Source organism: Oryctolagus cuniculus, chromosome 15, assembly GCF_964237555.1.
Source record: "Oryctolagus cuniculus chromosome 15, mOryCun1.1, whole genome shotgun sequence".
Taxonomy (NCBI): Eukaryota; Metazoa; Chordata; class Mammalia; order Lagomorpha; family Leporidae; genus Oryctolagus; species Oryctolagus cuniculus.
The window spans coordinates 36,216,541-36,233,928 of NC_091446.1; the positions used below are offsets into that span (position 1 = coordinate 36,216,541).

Below are 17,388 nucleotides of genomic sequence, written 5' to 3' on the forward strand. Positions count from 1 at the left end.
TTTTTTTTAATTCCATTTCTGGCATTTCTTCAATCTTATTATCTTCACATTGTAGTATTGAAGTGTTGTGTTCTTTTGGGGGCATCATGTTGTCTTCCTTATTGTTGTTTCTTGAATTGCTGCATTTATTACTCATTGGTTTCTTTTTTGTTTGTTTGTTTGTTTTTCTCTGTGATGGCTTTTATCTTTGTACTATGCCTCTGTGTATTAGTGGAGTGTTTGCTTTTTCAGTGAATACCTAAAGCCATGTGGTTTGTGTGGCCAGGGAGCTCTCTCCAGTGCTCCAGGGTAAAGGGAGTATCGAAGGTGGCATCCAGGTTGGGTATGGTAAATATCCTTTTTTTTTTTTCTTTTAAATCAGAGGGGAGGTTTGTTCTGCTCTGTTGGCATAGTCTCACACTCATATCCTCCCCTCAAAGGAAATGAGTGCCTGGGTGCTAGTTCCAGTCAGTATAATATTCATCCACACAGCCACAAGAACCACTCAAAGGATCTGTGCAGTCCTCTGTGTAAGCACAGATTCCACAGCAATGAGCATCACCAAGGAATCAGAGAGCCCCGAGTATAACTAGCCTCCCACAGTGACTACCCAAAGTCCCAGCCACACTCTGAGCCCTCCCATGCAGCCACACTGTTTCCACAGTCCTGGAACACAAACCTCCACAGTCACGAGCACCCAAACCCCTGTCAGTTCTCCCAGCCAGATTCAGGTTTCTCCCCTCAGCTAGTGGCTGGGCAGGTAGACATAAGCTGGCACAGCTGTTACTTTTGTCTAAAATGGTGCCTGTCTTTTCTCGGCTTGTTACAGGACACTGGTGCAGGGTGGTCAGGTAAAGAGAAACGTGCCCCCTTTTTTTTCTCCTCTAGTTTGGCAGGTATACTGTCCCCCACAGGGCTCCAAGCTTGATTCCTGCCAGGCTCTTCCCACAGCTTTATTGCCAGTGGCTTAGGCTGCTGCAGACTGGTCTTACCTCACTCCAAAACTGGTGCTGAGGTTCTTGGCTGCTGAGGTCTTGAGTTGTGCCTGTCCACACCCTCTAAGTAGGTCCACAGTGTCCCTCTAATTTGCATGGAGTTTCCTCTGCTATTTTCTCCCTCTTCCCTGAGACTGCACTCTCTCCATTTTTTTTTTTTTTAAATTATCTTCTCCTAGAATAGAGTGGTAAGCTCCCTCCCTATTCTGCCATCTTGGATCCAATTCATCAATATGGAATAATTTGAAAAGAAATAGCAAGGAGGTAAATTCAAACCTAATCATACTGATGATATTAAATGACACTCCTTTTAAAAAATAGGAGGCATCAGACTGTCTATAAAAGCAAGGACTTATATTCTGTCAATAAGAAATCTACTTTAAATATAAATACATTTAAAAAAAAGAGAAAGAAATGCCAAGCAAACACTAACTGAAAGGAACCTACAGTGGTTAAATGAAAATTAGAAAAAAATTTAGGAAAAGAAATATTACCAGGGGAAAAAATTACCTTAGGGTCAATTCACCAAAAAGACAAAGCTTCAAAGCACATGAAACAAAAATTGACAGAAATTAGAGGAGAAATAACCAAGTAAATTATGGTGATTTTACTACTTCTCTCTAATTGATAAAACACAGAAATAAGCAAAAATATCTAAAATTTGAACATTATCATCTACTGTTACCTGGCATTTATAGAAAACTTCACCCAAAATCTTCAAAATACTCATTCTTTTCAAGAACACAAAGACTATTTATTAATATAAGCTATCTTGTAGGAATAAAACAAATATCTAAAAATTGAAAAAGACTGAAAATTGTGTCACTTCTGCTGCCTGACCTCAAAGCAATTACACGAAAGTCAGTTGCAAGAAACATATCTAGAAAATTCTGAAATATCTGAAAATTGAAATAACATACTTCTAAAGAATCAAGACTAAAACACATAACAAAGAAAAAGGAAAATACTTTGAACTAGGTAAAAATGAAAACATCAAAATTTGTGGAAAGCATCTAAAGGACGGTTGGAGGGAAAATAATAGTTGAAAATGCTTAAGTTAAAAATATGAAAGGTGGGGTGGGCTTTTGGCCTAGTGATTAAGATACCTACATCCCATATGAATGAGAGGTTCAATACCTCTCTCTGACTTTTGACTCCAACTTCCTGCTAACGCAGATCCTGGTGATGGCTCAAGTAATTGAGTTCCTACCACCCACATGGGAGATGTGGAATGAGTTACTGGCTCCTAGCTTCAACCCAGCCCTGGCAGCCACAGGCATTTGTAGAATGAACCAGTCAATGGGCACTTTCTCTGTTTTTCTTTCTGTCTGTCTCTCAAGTAAATTTATAAAAAACAAAGGTCCAAAATCAGTAATTTACCTTTAAAATACTAGAAAAGGGGCTGGCACTATGGCATAGAAGGTTAAGCTTCCACCTGCAGTCCTGGCATCTCACATGGATACCAGTTTGCATCCCGACTGCTCCACTTCCAATCCAGTTCCCTGTTAACACACCAGGGAAAAGCAGAGGAAGATGGCCCATGTACTCAGGCCCCTGCACCCACATGGGAAATCTGGAGAAGTTCCTAGCTCCTGACTTCAGCCTGGCCGAGCCCCAGACATTACAGAAGTGAATCAGTGGATGCAGGATCTCTCTCTCCCTATCTCTGAATTTCTGCCTTTCAAGTTAATAAATCTCTTTTTAAAAAATCACTAGACAAAAGAGCAAAATAAATCCAAAGCAAATGGAAAGAAATAATAAAGGACAGAAAACAATGAAATAGAAAACAGAAAAAAAGAGGTAAACAAGAGATCTCTTTCAAAAGTTGAAAAAATGATAAATTTATACTAAAATTAATCTAGAAAAAAGTAATGAAACAAATTCCCAAATCAGGAACATAAAAGAGATCACTATCCATATCCATATCACATATCCAGCAGATAAAAGGATGATAAAAATTATGATCAATTTTATCAAATAAACTCAACAACATGAACAAAGAATATGTTATCAATACCGACTCAAGAAAAGAAAACTTTGGGCAAGATAGGTATCAGGATACAGCAGATAAGGTCAATGCTTAGGACATCTCCTAACCATATCAGAGCGCCTTCGATCCAGTCCTGACCCCACTTGCCAACCTGCTTTCTGCTAATGTTCCTAAGAGGCAGCAGATGACAGCCCAAGTACTTGGGTTCCTATCACCCATGTACAAGATCCAGATGGGTTTCCTGACTCCAGGATTTAGTCTGGCCCAGCCTCAGCAGTTGTAGCATCTGGAGAATGAACCAGCAGATGCAGTGTTTCTCTATCACTTCCTCTGTCACTCTACCTTTCAAATAAACAAAACTTTTTTTTAAAGTAGAGAAAACTAAAATATCCTCAATAGGCTAATCCTTCGCCTAGCGGCGCCGACATACCGGGTTCTAGTCCCAGTCGGGGCGCCGGATTCTTCCTGGTTGCCCTTCTTCAAGGCTAGCTCTCTGCTGTGGCCAGGGAGTGCAGTGGAGGATGGCCCAAGTGCTTGGGCCCTACACCCCATGGGAGACCAGGATAAGTACCTGGCTCCTGCCATAGGATCAGCGCGGTGCGCCGGCTGCATCGCGCTGGCCGCGGCAGCCATTGGAGGGTGAACCAATGGCAAAGGAAGACCTTTCTCTCTGTCTCTCTCTCACTGTCTACTCTGCCTGTCAAAACAAAAAAAAAAAAATAGAGACTTAATAAGCATCAGAACCAAAGAGCCATGACAGAAATGTAGGAATTATCAGATCAATAAAAAAAATTCACTTATGATTAATACATTAAAGAGTTTAATGGAAAAAGTAGAAAACATGCAAGAACAGGTGGATAACCTAACAAGAGATGTAAAGTTTAAATAAGAATTTTTAAAATATTAATTATCAAAAACTCTCAAAAACACTAACAGAAGGGAGCAGACAATTAGTGTAGCAATTAAGATGCCTGCATCCCATATCACAGCACCTAGGTTCAATTCTTTTCTCTGGCTCTTGACTCCAGCTTCCTACTGATGTAGATTGTGGGAAGCAATAGTGTGATTCAAAAAATTGGGTCTACCACATGTCCTGGTCTTGGTTCCCAGCCCACAGTTTCAGTTCCAGCCCAGTCCCTGCTATTGTAAGAATTTGGGGGAATGACCCTGCTAAAGCACCTAGGAAAGCAGCAGAGGATGACACAAGTCCTTGGATTCCTGTACCCATCTGGGAGACCTCAAAGAAACACCTGGCTTCTGGCTTTGGATCGGCTCGGCTCCAGCTGTTGCAGCCATTTAGGGAGTGAACAACAGATGGAAGATCTCTCTCTCTCTGTAATTATTTCAAATAAATAAAATAAATCTTAAAAAAAAAAGCAAGAGTGAATCAGTGAATGGAAACTAAAAAATATAATTAAAGAAAAACCGTACTAGAAAAAAAAAAAAATAGCCACAAGCAGGACTGCACCAGGCTGAAACCAGGAGCCTCAAACTCCAGCTGGGTTTCCTATGTGGGACACAGGGACCCAAGTACCTGGGTTATCTTCTACTTTCCCAGGCACATTAGCAGAGAGTTGGATCAGAAGTGAAGCAGAAGTGAAGCAGAATATGAGATGCCAGTGTCTCAGGCAGCAGCTTAACCCACTGCACCACAACTCCAGCTCCAACACTTGAACCTTAAAAGTTGAAAAGCAAAGGTGATAGGGTTGGGGCTGTGGCATACTATGTTAAGCTGTTGCCTGCAATGCTGGCACCCAATATGGGTGCCGGTTCATGTCCTGGATGTTCCCACTTCCCATCCAGCTCCTTGCTAATGGCCTGGGAAAAGCACCAGAATATGGCCCAAGTGCTTAGGCCCCTGCCACCCATGTGGGAAATGACCCAGTTGAAGCTCTTGGCTCCTGGCTTTGGCCTGGCCCAGCCCTGGCCATTGCAGCCATCTGGAAAGCGAATCAGCAGATAGAAGACTCCCCCCTCTCTCTCTCTGTCTCTGTCTCTCCCTCTCTAAGTATTTCAAATAAATAAATAAACCTTAAAAAAAAAAGCAACAATGTTCCTCAATACATATGTACACATCCACATATGTGCTTATGCATAACTGAATCAGCAATATAAGGGATGAGAAGGAGGAATTACGAATATGGTGGAATTTTTTAAAGATTTATTTATTTATCTGAAAGTCAGCATTCTAGAGAGGGAAAGGGACAGAGAGAAATCTTCCATACACTGGTTCAATTCCCAAATCGCTGCAATGACCAGGGACTGGGCCAAGCCAAAGCCATGAACACAGAGCTTCTTCCAGGTCTCCCATGTGGGTACAGGAGCCCAAAGACTTGGGCCATCCTCCACTGCTTTCTCAGGCACATTAGCAGGGAGAGCTGGATCAGAAGCGGAGCAGCCAGGATGTGAACTGGTGCCCATATGGGATGCTGGCAATGCAAGCCATTGTTTTTTTTTTTTTTTAATGACAGGCAGAGTGGACAGTGAGAGAGACAGAGAAAAAGGTCTTCCTTTTCCATTGGTTCACCCCCCAATGGCCATTGCGGCCGGCGCACCGCACTGATCCAAAGCCAGGAGAAAGGTGCTTCTCCTGGTCTCCCATGCAGGTGCAGGGCCCAAGCACTTGGGCCATCCTCCACTGCACTCCCGGGCCACAGCAGAGAGCAAGCCATGGTTTTAAGCAACTACGCCACAGTGCAAGCCCCCGAATATGTTGTAATTATAAAGTACTTCCATTACCTATGAAATAAGGGCTGGAGTATTATATGAAAGCACAGTTAACTTAATTGTAGGGGCCAGTGCAGTGGCACTTAAGTTAATCTTCCACCTGCTGCGCCAGCATCCCATATGGGCACTGGTTCTAGTCCCGGCTGCTCCTCTTCCCATCCAGCTCTCTGCTATGGCCTGGAAAGCAGCAGAGGATGGCTCAAGTCCTTGTAGGAGACTGGAAGAAGCTCCTGGCTCCTGGCTTCAGATCAGCACACCTCCGGCCGTTGCAGCCATTTGGGAAGTGAACCAATGGACAGAAGACCCTTCTCTATCTCTCCCTATCATGTCTGTAACTCTACCTCTCAAATAAATAAATAAAATACTAAAAAAAATTAATTGTAGATAGATACATTGCAAACTCCTAAGCAACCACTAAAAATGTAAAGAAAAATAAAGTATGACTGATATGCTAATAAAAAAAAATGGAATTATTAAATGGCTAAATAAAACCCAAATCGGGGATGGGGTACAGGCATCATAGCACAGGTTAAGCCTCTACTTGGGATGCCCACATCACATATTAGAGTGCCTGGTTTGAGTCCAAACTCAGCTTCCAATTCTACCTTCCTAATAATAAACACACCTTGGAAGCCAGCAGGTGATGGCTCAAGTAATTGTGTCCCTGCCATTCATGAGGGAGACCTGGACTGAGTTCTAAGTTTCTGGCTTCACCCTCTAATCCAGGGCTGTTGCAGGCATTTGGAAGAGTGAGCCACCAGGCAGAAGATTGCTCTCAGGCATGTGTACTCACCCTCTATCTCTTTCTCTCTCATGTACACACATGCTTGCATGGTTTTTAAAAGGATTTATATACTTATTTGTTTGTTTGAATGGCAGAGTGATAGAAACAGACAGAGGAAGAGATAATCCTCCATCTGATGCTTCACTCCAAATGGCCTCATGCCTGGGGCTGGTCTAGACCAAAACCAGAAGCCCAGCGATCCCTCCAGGTCTCCCACATGGGTGGCAGGGGCCCAGCTACCTGGGCCATCCTCCACTGACTTCCCAGGCACATTAGCACAGAACCAGATCATAAGCTCCAAAGAAGCTGAATTTGAACTGGTCCTCCAATACAGGCTGCCAGCATTGCAGGTGGCAGCTTAGCCCACAGCACCACAATGCTGCCCCCCTCCTTCTTTATTCTTTTTTTTTTTTAGATATATTTATTTATTTGAAAGGCAGAATGACAGAGAGAGGGAGATACAGAGATCTTTCATCTGCTGGTTCACTCCCCAAATAGCCACAACAGATAGGTCTGCGCCAGCCTGACACCAGGGGCCAGGAACTCTATCCTAGCCTCCTACATGGGTGGCAGTGGACCAAGTACTTGAACCAGCCTCTGCTGCCTTCCCAGGTGTATTAGCAGAAAGCTGGATCAGAGGCGGGGTAACTGGCACTATAACCAGCACTTCAATATGGTATGTTGGCAACACACTGTAACACACTGTGTAACATTGGTGTCTCCCTCCCTTCCCCCTCCCCTTTTTTTCCCTTCCCTTCCCTTTCCCTCCCCTCCCCTCTCCTTCCCTTTTCTTTCCTTTCCTTCTCTCTCTCTCTCTTTCTCACACACATGTAAACATACACACACACAAAGCCTCTCAAATAAAAATGAATGAAAAGATAAATTTCAATGTTCTTTACACCAAATAAAAGATTGTCAGAGTAGAAAGACAAACAAGACTCAAGTATATTTTGTCTGCAAGAAATAGACTTTAAACATAAAGACACATAAAAATTCAAAGCAAAGAGAAAGCTATACCATGCTAATACTAATCAAACACAAGAGTAGCTATGTTAATTTAATTTAAGACATAGAAGAATTCACAAAAAATTAAAGGATAAGGAGTTGCATCACATACCAATAAAGGGGTCAATAATCCACAAAGATATAACAATTCCTTTTTTTTTTTTTTTTTTTTTTTTTTTTGACAGGCAGAGTGGACAGTGAGAGAGAGACAGAAAGAAAGGTCTTCCTTTTGCCGTTGGTTCACCCTCCAATGGCTGCCGCGGCTGGCGCACCGCGCTGATCCGATGGCAGGAGCCAGGTACTTATCCTGGTCTCCCATGGGGTGCAGGGCCCAAGCACTTGGGCCATCCTCTACTGCACTTCCCTGGCCACAGCAGAGAGCTGGCTTGGAAGAGGGGCAACTGGGACAGAATCCAGCGCCCCAACTGGGACTAGAACCCGGTGTGCCGGCGCCTCAAGGCGGAGGAATAGCCTAGTGAGCCGCGGCGCCGGCCAACAATTCTTAATGTATATGTACATGTACATGTACAAAAAAATGATAGAACTGTAAGAAGAAATTGATGAATTCACGATTACAGCAGAATTTCATGCCCCTCTATCAGAAATGGATACATCTAACAGGCAAAAAGTTAGTAATGACAAAGTTAAACTCAACAGCATGATCAAATCAAATTGATATAATTGATATCTACAGACTACTGCATCCAACAGCAGATTAGATGTTTTTGTTGCAGGCTAATACAGAATATTAACCTACATAGAACTCATACTGGGCCATAAAATACATCTTAACAAATTCAAAACAATACAAATCATATAACGTCTGCTCTCAGACCACACTAGAATTAAACCAGGAATCAACAGCATAAATAAAGGAGGAAAATTTCCAAATACTCAGAGATTAAAGAATACACTTGTAAATAATACACGGGTCCAAGAAGAAGTTTCAAGAAAAAATTTTAAAATAGTTTGAACTAAATAAAAATGAAAATAGAACTTGCAAAAATTTGTGGGATGCATTTAAAGTAATCTTTGGAGGGAAATTTATAGCATTGAATATATATATGGTTAGAACAAAAGATCTAGAAAATGCTCCTGCTTCTTATCAGCCAACAGAAACTACTCTGTTAGGTCCAGTGGTCACAAAAGAACTTTCTTTCTACCGTCCAATGGTCAACATAGTGAACTATCTTGCCCAATTGGCTCCAACCTGACTTCTCTTTATCCTCTTCAGCTTCTCACAGACCTCCCTGCCTCCCTCTTGTCTATCAGCATCTGTCCTCTGTCCAGACAGTGATGTGCAACAAGGAGTGCATATGGGGCCTACAAAATGGAGACTTGGATGAGATGAAATATTATATGTCCAAGGGAGAAGACTTGAACCAGACACTAGAAGGTAGAAGGAGGCCTCTCTATTGTGTACCCAACTGCAGGCAGTTTGAAATTCCAGCATTCCTACTGCTGAAAGGAGCAGATATTAATTCTCCAGCAAACACCTTACTACCATACTACAGCTCTTCTGTCTACTGTCTGTGAGAGTCGTGCTTTCCTGCTGTGAAATTTACTGTCAAAAGGGTGCCAATAAAACTGTGAAGGGTACAGATGCAATGAACACCTCTGAAGCTACTAACAAGCAAGCAATCAACACTCTTCTTCAGTGGTGGATACATGGACAGATAACTCATGACTCCCACTATTGCCTGTTGGTCACTATTTGCCATCTTCTTCTGTGAAAGACTTTAAGAAGGATGAGGGGAAATAGAAATTCCTAACAAATCAAACCACCAGAGGAAAAAATGGTTTGGAGAGGGAGGTTAAAAAAGAAAAAAACAAACAAACTGTGTTCTGGCGTATGTTAGTTTGCTAGGACTCCTTGTCAAGTCTCTTCTCTCTCTCTCTTTATGCTCTTAAAAAAAAAAAAAAAAAAAAAAAAAAAGGCAAACTTCCATCTGCTGGTTCAGTCCTCAAATGCCCACAATAGCTGGTGCTAGACCAGACTGAGCCAGGAGCCAGGAGTTCCCTCCAGGTCTCCTATGTGGGTAGATAAGACACAGAACTTGGGCCAACAACTGCTACCTCCCATGTACATCAGCAGGAAGCTGGATCAGAAGCAGGAGATGGACTTAATTCCAGGCAATCAGCAATATGGGATACAGGCATCCCACGTAGGGGCTTAACTCACTGAGCCACAAAGCCTGCATCTTCTTTTCCATTTCTAATAAAACGTACACCTTTTACTCAAGGGAGAATAGAGACAAAAATATACCAGTAATCTCTGACCTTTTGAGCTCCCTAGTGATTTTGTTAATTAGATTATACAGAAGGTCTGATTATACAAAGACCAGCTCCACATAGTTGACATCCCTAACTGTGGAAGCAGTAATGGCTGTTGTGATATAAACTCGGGGTTCTGAGATAAGCAATTAATTATAGCCTTGTGCCTTAAGAATGTACACCCCTGGGGATCTCCTGGCACAGTTAAGAGTACTGTTTGTGGTTAATAACCAAATCTTTCCTCAGTGACTTTAATTTAAGATGAGGAAGGGCACATTCCTAAATTGCTGGATGACAGAACGTCACATTTCTTCTCCATTTCACATGGATTTCATGTCTCTTCAGATAAAATCTTAAATTTTGGAATTCCAGGATATATCATCCCAATATGTGTATTTCTTCTCTAGATTGAGACATTTTTATAACATTGAAACACCTTCAAATTCTTGCTGGTAATAAAAAGCGATATAAAAATAGAATAATACCAAAAACCTGTTATAATTAAAGAGAACAATTACCTAGGGCCGGTGCCGTGGCTCACTACGTTAATCCTGCGCCTGCAGCACCGGCATCCCATATAGGCGTTGGGTTCTAGTCCCGGTTGTTCCTCTTCCAGTCCAGCTCTCTGCTGTGGCCCAGGAAGGCAGTGGAGGATGACCCAACTGCTTGGGGCCTGCACTCGCGTGGGAGACCAGGAGAAGCACCTGGCTCCTGGCTTTAGATCGGCGTAGCACCAGCCGCAGCGGCCATTTTGGGGATGAACCAACAGAAGGAAAGCCTTTCTTTCTGTCTCTCTCTCTCTGTGTCTAACTCTATCTTTCAAATAAATAAAATATTTTAAAAAAGAACAATTACCTATGGATTTTCTTCATTTGCTATTTGACTGTATTGACCTCAGTTATGTTTGTAGACACAAAGAACATTCTTCGGAATACCGTTCTCAAACCCATCTTGGATTATGGATTACTTATTGCAAAAAGCACTTGGATGAGATTTACTATTTGGACAAATTTAAGCCCATTTTTATGCCAATTTAAATTTAAGCCAAATTTATCCCAACCCACCTGTCATAAAACACTGCTTCTGCTTTTATAAATCATGTATTACATGAAATATGACAACTTCAAAACATAGTTATTGTTTGTTTTTTTTGTTTTTTGTTTTTTGTTTTTTGCTGTGGTACTCCCAGGCCACAGCAGAGAGCTGGACTGGAAGAGGAGTGACCGGGACAGAATCTGGTGCCCCGACAGGGACTAGAACCTGGCATGCTGGCGCCGCAGGCAGAGAATTAGCCTAGTGAGCCGCGGCGCTGGCCCAAAATATAGTTTTAAGAATACAGAGCCCTGGGGCCGGTGCCCTGGCTCACTTGGTTAATCCTCCACCTTGCAGCACCAGCATCCCATATGGGCGCCAGGTTCTAGTCCTGGTTGCTCCTCTTCCAGTCCAGTGGCCCAGAAGGGCAGTGGAAGATGGCCCAAGTGCTTGGGCCCCTGCACCTGCATGGGAGACCAGGAGGAAGCACCTGGCTCCTGGCTTCGGATCAGCGCAGCGCCGGCTGTAGCAGCCATTTTGGGGAGTGAACCAATGGAAGGAAGATCTTTCTGTCTCTCTCTCTCTCTCTCTCTCACTGTCTATAACTCTACCTGTCAAATAAATTTAAAAAAAAAAGAATACAGAGCCCTAAAATGATACTCTTATGACCTACAGAAAATATTTAAACATATCTCCAGATGTTTATTTCATGAGCAAATCAATGAAAGAAAACACATAACCTGAAATTTGATATCATCATTTAAAATACTAAGATTGGGGAGTAGCAGGTAAAGCCGCCACCTATGATGCCAGCATCCCATATTGGTGCCTGTTCAAGTCCTGGCTGCTCTTCTTCCAATCCAACTCCCTGCTAATGGCCTGAGAAAAGCAGCAAAAGATGGCCCAAATATTTGGGTGCCTGCCACCCATGTGGGAGACCCAGAGGAAGCTCCTGGCTCCTGGCTTTGACCTGGCCCAGCCCTGGCCATTGCAGTCATCTGGGGAGTGAACCAACAGATGGAAGACTTCTCTGTCTCTTCCTTTCTCTCAGTAACTCTGACTTGGAAATAAAAACATCTTTAAAATAAATAAATAAATACTAAGATCCCTTTGACCTGCTATTAATATACGTTTACTAAAAATATTAGTATTTTTCCTTAGCCAAATCATGTAGTAATTTAATATATCTCAAAATTTTAGGCCGGCGCCGCGGCTCACTAGGCTAATCCTCCGCCTAGCGGCGCCGGCACACTGGGTTCTAGTCCCGGTTGAGGTGCCGGATTCTGTCCCGGTTGCCCCTCTTCCAGGCCAGCTCTCTGCTGTGGCCAGGGAGTGCAGTGGAGGATGGCCCAGGTGCTTGGGCCCTGCACCCCATGGGAGACCAGGAAAAGCACCTGGCTCCTGGCTCCTGCCATCAGATCAGCGCGGTGCGCCAGCCGCAGCGCGCCGGCCGCGGCGGCCATTGGAGGGTGAACCAACGGCAAAAGGAAGACCTTTCTCTCTGTCTCTCTCTCTCATTGTCCACTCTGCCTGTCAAAAAAAAATAAAAAAAATAAAAAAAAAATTTTTAAACAGTGGCAGAGAGTGGATTAGGGATTTATATATTCGGTTTATGGATAATAAAGAAGTAATGATGAATTTTTTCAGGCAAAGTAGCATTCTACAGCAGGGTTAAACTACTATCAAGAACAGTCAGTCTGGCTAATAGCAAGTTTTATTGATCACTTGCAGGTAAGTTGGTATGTATACATGTGTGTTTTCCCCCACACACTCTTTCCTTACTTACTTCATTAATTAATCTTTATTTTACTTGAAAGAGGAGAAGTAGAGTTCTCTCCCCAATGCCCACAACAGCTGGGGCTAGGCCAGGCCAAAGCCAGGAACTGGCTACTCAATCCAGGTCTCCCATGCTGGTAACAGGAATATCACCTGCTGCCTCCCAAGCGTACATGAGGAAGAAGCTGGACTGGAAATGAAGGCAGGATTTGTACCAGACAGCTCTGAACCACTTTGCCAAATGCCTGTCCAACCCCTTTTTTCCGTGGCTTCTTCACTCACAATTAGTCTGACCCTATAATTCTCCAATATCCAAGAAAACAACTAAAAAAATATATGGTAGTTTAAATATTTTGAGAAGTTTGGCTAATTCTGATCACTTAATGCAATTTATTTTAGTTGAATTTAAAGTTAGTAATATATTTTATTATATCACTAAACAAAAATATGGAAACATCGTCACTGAAAATGCAGGGCACCCTAACTCTCTATAATTATCAATATAGTGCAACAGGGTGTCTAGATATCTTTGTTTGAATCTATTGCCATAATGTTGTTTAAAGGCTTGAATTCTTTCCTTTACATAATTTGCATCTTTATATTCAAAGTGTTGTGTTGTAGTTGGCTACCATAAGACTGCACTGTCCTATCATTCCTAAACACAGTCTGCTCTCTAAGAATCATTATTATAGAAACTGTGGGGGGCGGGCGCTTTGGCATAACAGGTAAAGCTGCTGCCAGCAGTGCCGGCATCCCATATGGACAACGAACGGTTCAAGTCCCGGATGTTCCACTTCCGATCCAGCTTTCTGCTATGGCCTGGGAAAGCAGCAGATGGCCCAAGTGCTTGGGCCCCTGCATCCACATGGGAGACCCAGAGGAAGCTCCTGGCTCCTGGCTTCAGATCAGAGCAGCTCCAACCGTTGCAGCCAATTGGGGAGTGAACCAGTGGATCGAAAACCGACCTCTCTCTCTGCCTCTCCTCTTTTTGTGTAACTCTGCCTTTCGAGTAAATAAATAAATAAATAAATAAGGAAGGAAGGAAGGAAAGAAGAAAGGAAGGAAGAAACTGTGAGATTCTTCATACAGTTTATCCTGATGTTCTTTGTAGTGCAGTAGGGGCCATTTCACCTTTCACCTTCCCTATTCTCTTTCAGCCATTTTGTAAATCTCATAATTATGAAACATCACTGATTGAGAAACTAATACACATAGAATAGACGGATCAAAAATGGGTTTTTTTTAAAGCTAGTAAGTATTTTATGAAACATTTTGATGGGGAAATTCACAATACTTAATGCTTATATTTCGAGTAAAGGAAGCTATAAAACCACACTACTTTTTCATACTATATTTATTAGCAAAAGGTTAGGTAAGCTTTATTCTCCAATGAAGTAATATTTATGAGCTCAGAAAAAACTTGCACTTCTGTATTAAATAAATCTTTTCAATGCATATATCAAGTAAAAATAGATGGTTTACTTTTTTATGCTAATCTACCAACAAATCTCCCTCCTTCCAAGTTTTAAACTGCTATCTATAGATTTACAGCTCAAACACAACACCTGAGCATCCCAAGTAGTCCTATGCATGGCTCACCTGTAATCCTGTTGGCCAAAAGGAAAAGTAGTAGGTGGTGCAGGAAGCTGCAAACAAGTAGGTCCTTTATTCATCAATTCTTTCCCTGAGTGACAGATTTTAGATCTATAAATATCAATTTGAGTTTTCCCCTAAAACTTCAATGAAGCTGATGCTCTCTTCCATACAAAGTTGGTTAAGATTTCCCTAATACATAAGTAAATAAATGCCATATTTTGCACATAAAATTTTCAAAATTTACATTGTCTGATAAATGGAGAAAATCATATCTTCCTAAGTGGCAATAGAGGAAGACTTTTGTTTTGTGCATTTTGATATATTTAAGTTCATTTTCCTACAATGTCATATTTTCCCCACAACTGGTTTTTCACAAGTGTCCTAATTTATGCATATTCAAATACTAGAATAAAACTGCTTAAGTCTTGTGTTGCAAGAACAAAATGAAATAAACTTGAATTGTGCTACAAAAACAAAAATCTAGAAAGATCTAAAATCAATAATTTGTCTCCAGGAAACTAAAAAAAAGAGCAAATTAATTCCAAAGTATGCAGAAAAAAAGAGACAAAATCAATAAAATCAAAAACAGAATATCAACAGAGAAAAACCAACAAATCTGGTTCTTTAAAAGGATCAACAAAATCAGTAAGCTTTTTCCCAAGCTAAGAAGAAACAAATTTCTAATACCCAAAATGAAGAAAGAATCTCAACAGATCTCTATCTAGAAATCAAATCAACTGAATCAGATTGAATCAATGAAACTGAATCAATAATTAATAACCTTCCAAAACAAAAAAAGGATCAGGCCAAGAAGGTTCACTTAATTCTACCAAACATTTAAGGAAAAAACTATACCAATTCTGTACCAGGAAAAAACTATTCTGTACCAGGAAAAAACTATTCTGTACCATCTTTTCCATAAGATAGGTAAGAATTTCATGAATCCTCCATAAATCTTCACTAAAGCCAGATAAAGGCATTACAAAAAAGAATACAACAATCTTTCTCATCAATATAGGTGCAAAAATTCAACAAATATTAGCAAGTCAATCCAACAGTGTATAAAAAGAATTACACACCTTGATCAAGTGGGACCTATCCCAGGTATGCAAGTGTGATCTTTCCCAGCTATACAAAAGCTGGTTAAACATTCGAAAATCAAATACTATAATCCATCATATCAACAAGCTAAAAAATAAAAATCATATGGTCATATCAAGAGATGCAGAAAGGAGCTGGCAAGGTGGTTTAGCAGGTTAAGCTGCTGCCTGCAGCACCAGCATCCCATATGGGTGCCAGTTCAAGTCCCAGCAGCTCTACTTCCAATCCAGCTCCCTGCTAATACACCTGGGAAAGTCGCAGAGGATGGCCAAAGTGCTTGGGCTGTTACATCCATGTGGGAGACCAGGAATAAGCTCCTGGCTGCTGGCTCCAGTCTGGCCCAGCCCTGGCCATTGCAGCCATTTAGGAAGTGAACCACGAAGACCTCTGTCTGTCTCTCCCTCTGTCTCTATGTAACTCTCACTTTCAAAAAAATAAAATAAAATAAATCTCTGAGAGAGAAACATCCAGCACCTATTCATAATAAAACACTGCCTTTAAAATAAATAAAATCAATTTTTTAAAAAAAGAAGAGGAAGAAGCCGGCGCCGTGGCTCAATAGGCTAATCCTCCACCTTGCGGCGCCGGCACACCGGGTTCTAGTCCCGGTTGGGGTGCCGGATTCTGTCCCGGTTGCCCCTCTTCCAGGCCAGCTCTCTGCTATGGCCAGGGAGTGCAGTGGAGGATGGCCCAGGTGCTTGGGCCCTGCACCCCATGGGAGACCAGGAAAAGCACCTGGCTCCTGGCTCCTGCCAGGATCAGCGCGGTGCGCCGGCTGCAGCGGCGGCCATTGGAGGGTGAACCAACGGCAAAAAGGAAGACCTTTCTCTCTCTGTCTCTCTCTCTCACTGTCCACTCTGCCTGTCAAAAAAAAAAAAAAAAAAAAAAAAGAAGAGGAAGAAATAAACTCCAACACCCATTCATAATAATAATTTTAAAAAAAAGTTTAGTAGGGGAAAAACAATTTGACCTAGTGTTTAACACACCAGTTAGGATGCTCACATCCCATACTAGAGTGGCATGATTCCTGGCTCTAGCTTTTGACTTCAGCTTCCTGAAAATGTGGGGTCCAGCACTGCGGCATAGCAGGTAAAGCTGGTACCTGCAGTGCCAGCATCCCATATGGGCACGGGTTCAAGTCCTGGCTGCTCCACTTCTGATCCAGCTCTCTGCTATGGCCTGGGAAAGCAGCAGAAAAATGGCCCAAGTCCTTGGGCCCCTACACCTGCATGGGACATCCAGAGGGAGCTCCTGACTCCTGGCTTCGGATCAGTTCAGCTCTGGCTGTTGCAGCTATCTGGGGAGTGAACCAGCAGATGGAAGACACACACACTCTCTCTCTCTCTCTCTGGCTCTGGCTCTCTAACTCTGCCTTTCAAACAAATAAATCTTAAAAAAAAAAAAAAAAAAAGTGGACTCTGGAAGGCAACAATGATGGTTGAAGTAGTTGGTTGGTTCCTGCCATTCACATAGGAGACCTAAATTGAATTCTCAGTTCTCAGCTTTGAATCCCTGCCCCTGGTCATTGTGGACATATGGAGAATAATTCAGCAAATGAGATGTGTCCATCTGTCTCTCTCTTTCTCTTTCCCCCTCCCCCCCTCCCTCCTTCTCTCCCACTGCTCACTTGCACTCTCCCCAAGCCCCCCACCCTGCCTCTCAAAGAAATGAATAAAAATTTTAAATTCTACTTGCAAAAAAGTTCTTCCTAAACTGAAAATCAAGGGGAACTTTTCAACTTGATAACGAACAATCACAAAAACCTTACAGCTAACATACTTAATGGTGAGGAACTAGAAGCTTTCTCACTAAGATCAGAAAAAATGCAAAGATGTCTCTTCTCACCAATGCTTCTGACACCATCCTTCAAGTCTTAGCTCATTGTAGTAAGACAAGGAAAGGAAAGGAAACTTACTCTTGAAGGAAGAAACAAAACTGTCTTTGTTTACAGATGATACGACACTCTGTAGAGAGAGCCCAAGAGAACTAACAACAAAAGCTCCTGGAACTAAAAAGCAGCTACAGTAATGATGCAGGACACAACACTAACGTACAAAGTCATATACCAGCAATGAACAATGGAATTTGAAATTTAATTTTAATTTTACCTTTTACATTAGCATCAAAAA

General features: G+C 42.0%; 1 protein-coding gene across 9 annotated transcripts in view; it reads right to left on the bottom strand.

The window, feature by feature from the left end:
• The window catches only part of TBC1D12 (TBC1 domain family member 12), a 131,632-nt gene that overhangs the window by 54,798 nt on the left and 59,446 nt on the right, over positions 1-17,388 (bottom strand). The window contains exon 1 of one of the 9 annotated variants that reach the window (XM_051823430.2): positions 14,162-16,818. The exons of the other annotated variants lie outside the window; for them this stretch is intronic. The gene's annotated coding sequence lies outside the window, so the exon portion shown is untranslated. Of the gene's footprint in view, positions 1-14,161; positions 16,819-17,388 lie in introns of those variants that run through there. 9 annotated transcript variants of the gene reach the window in all.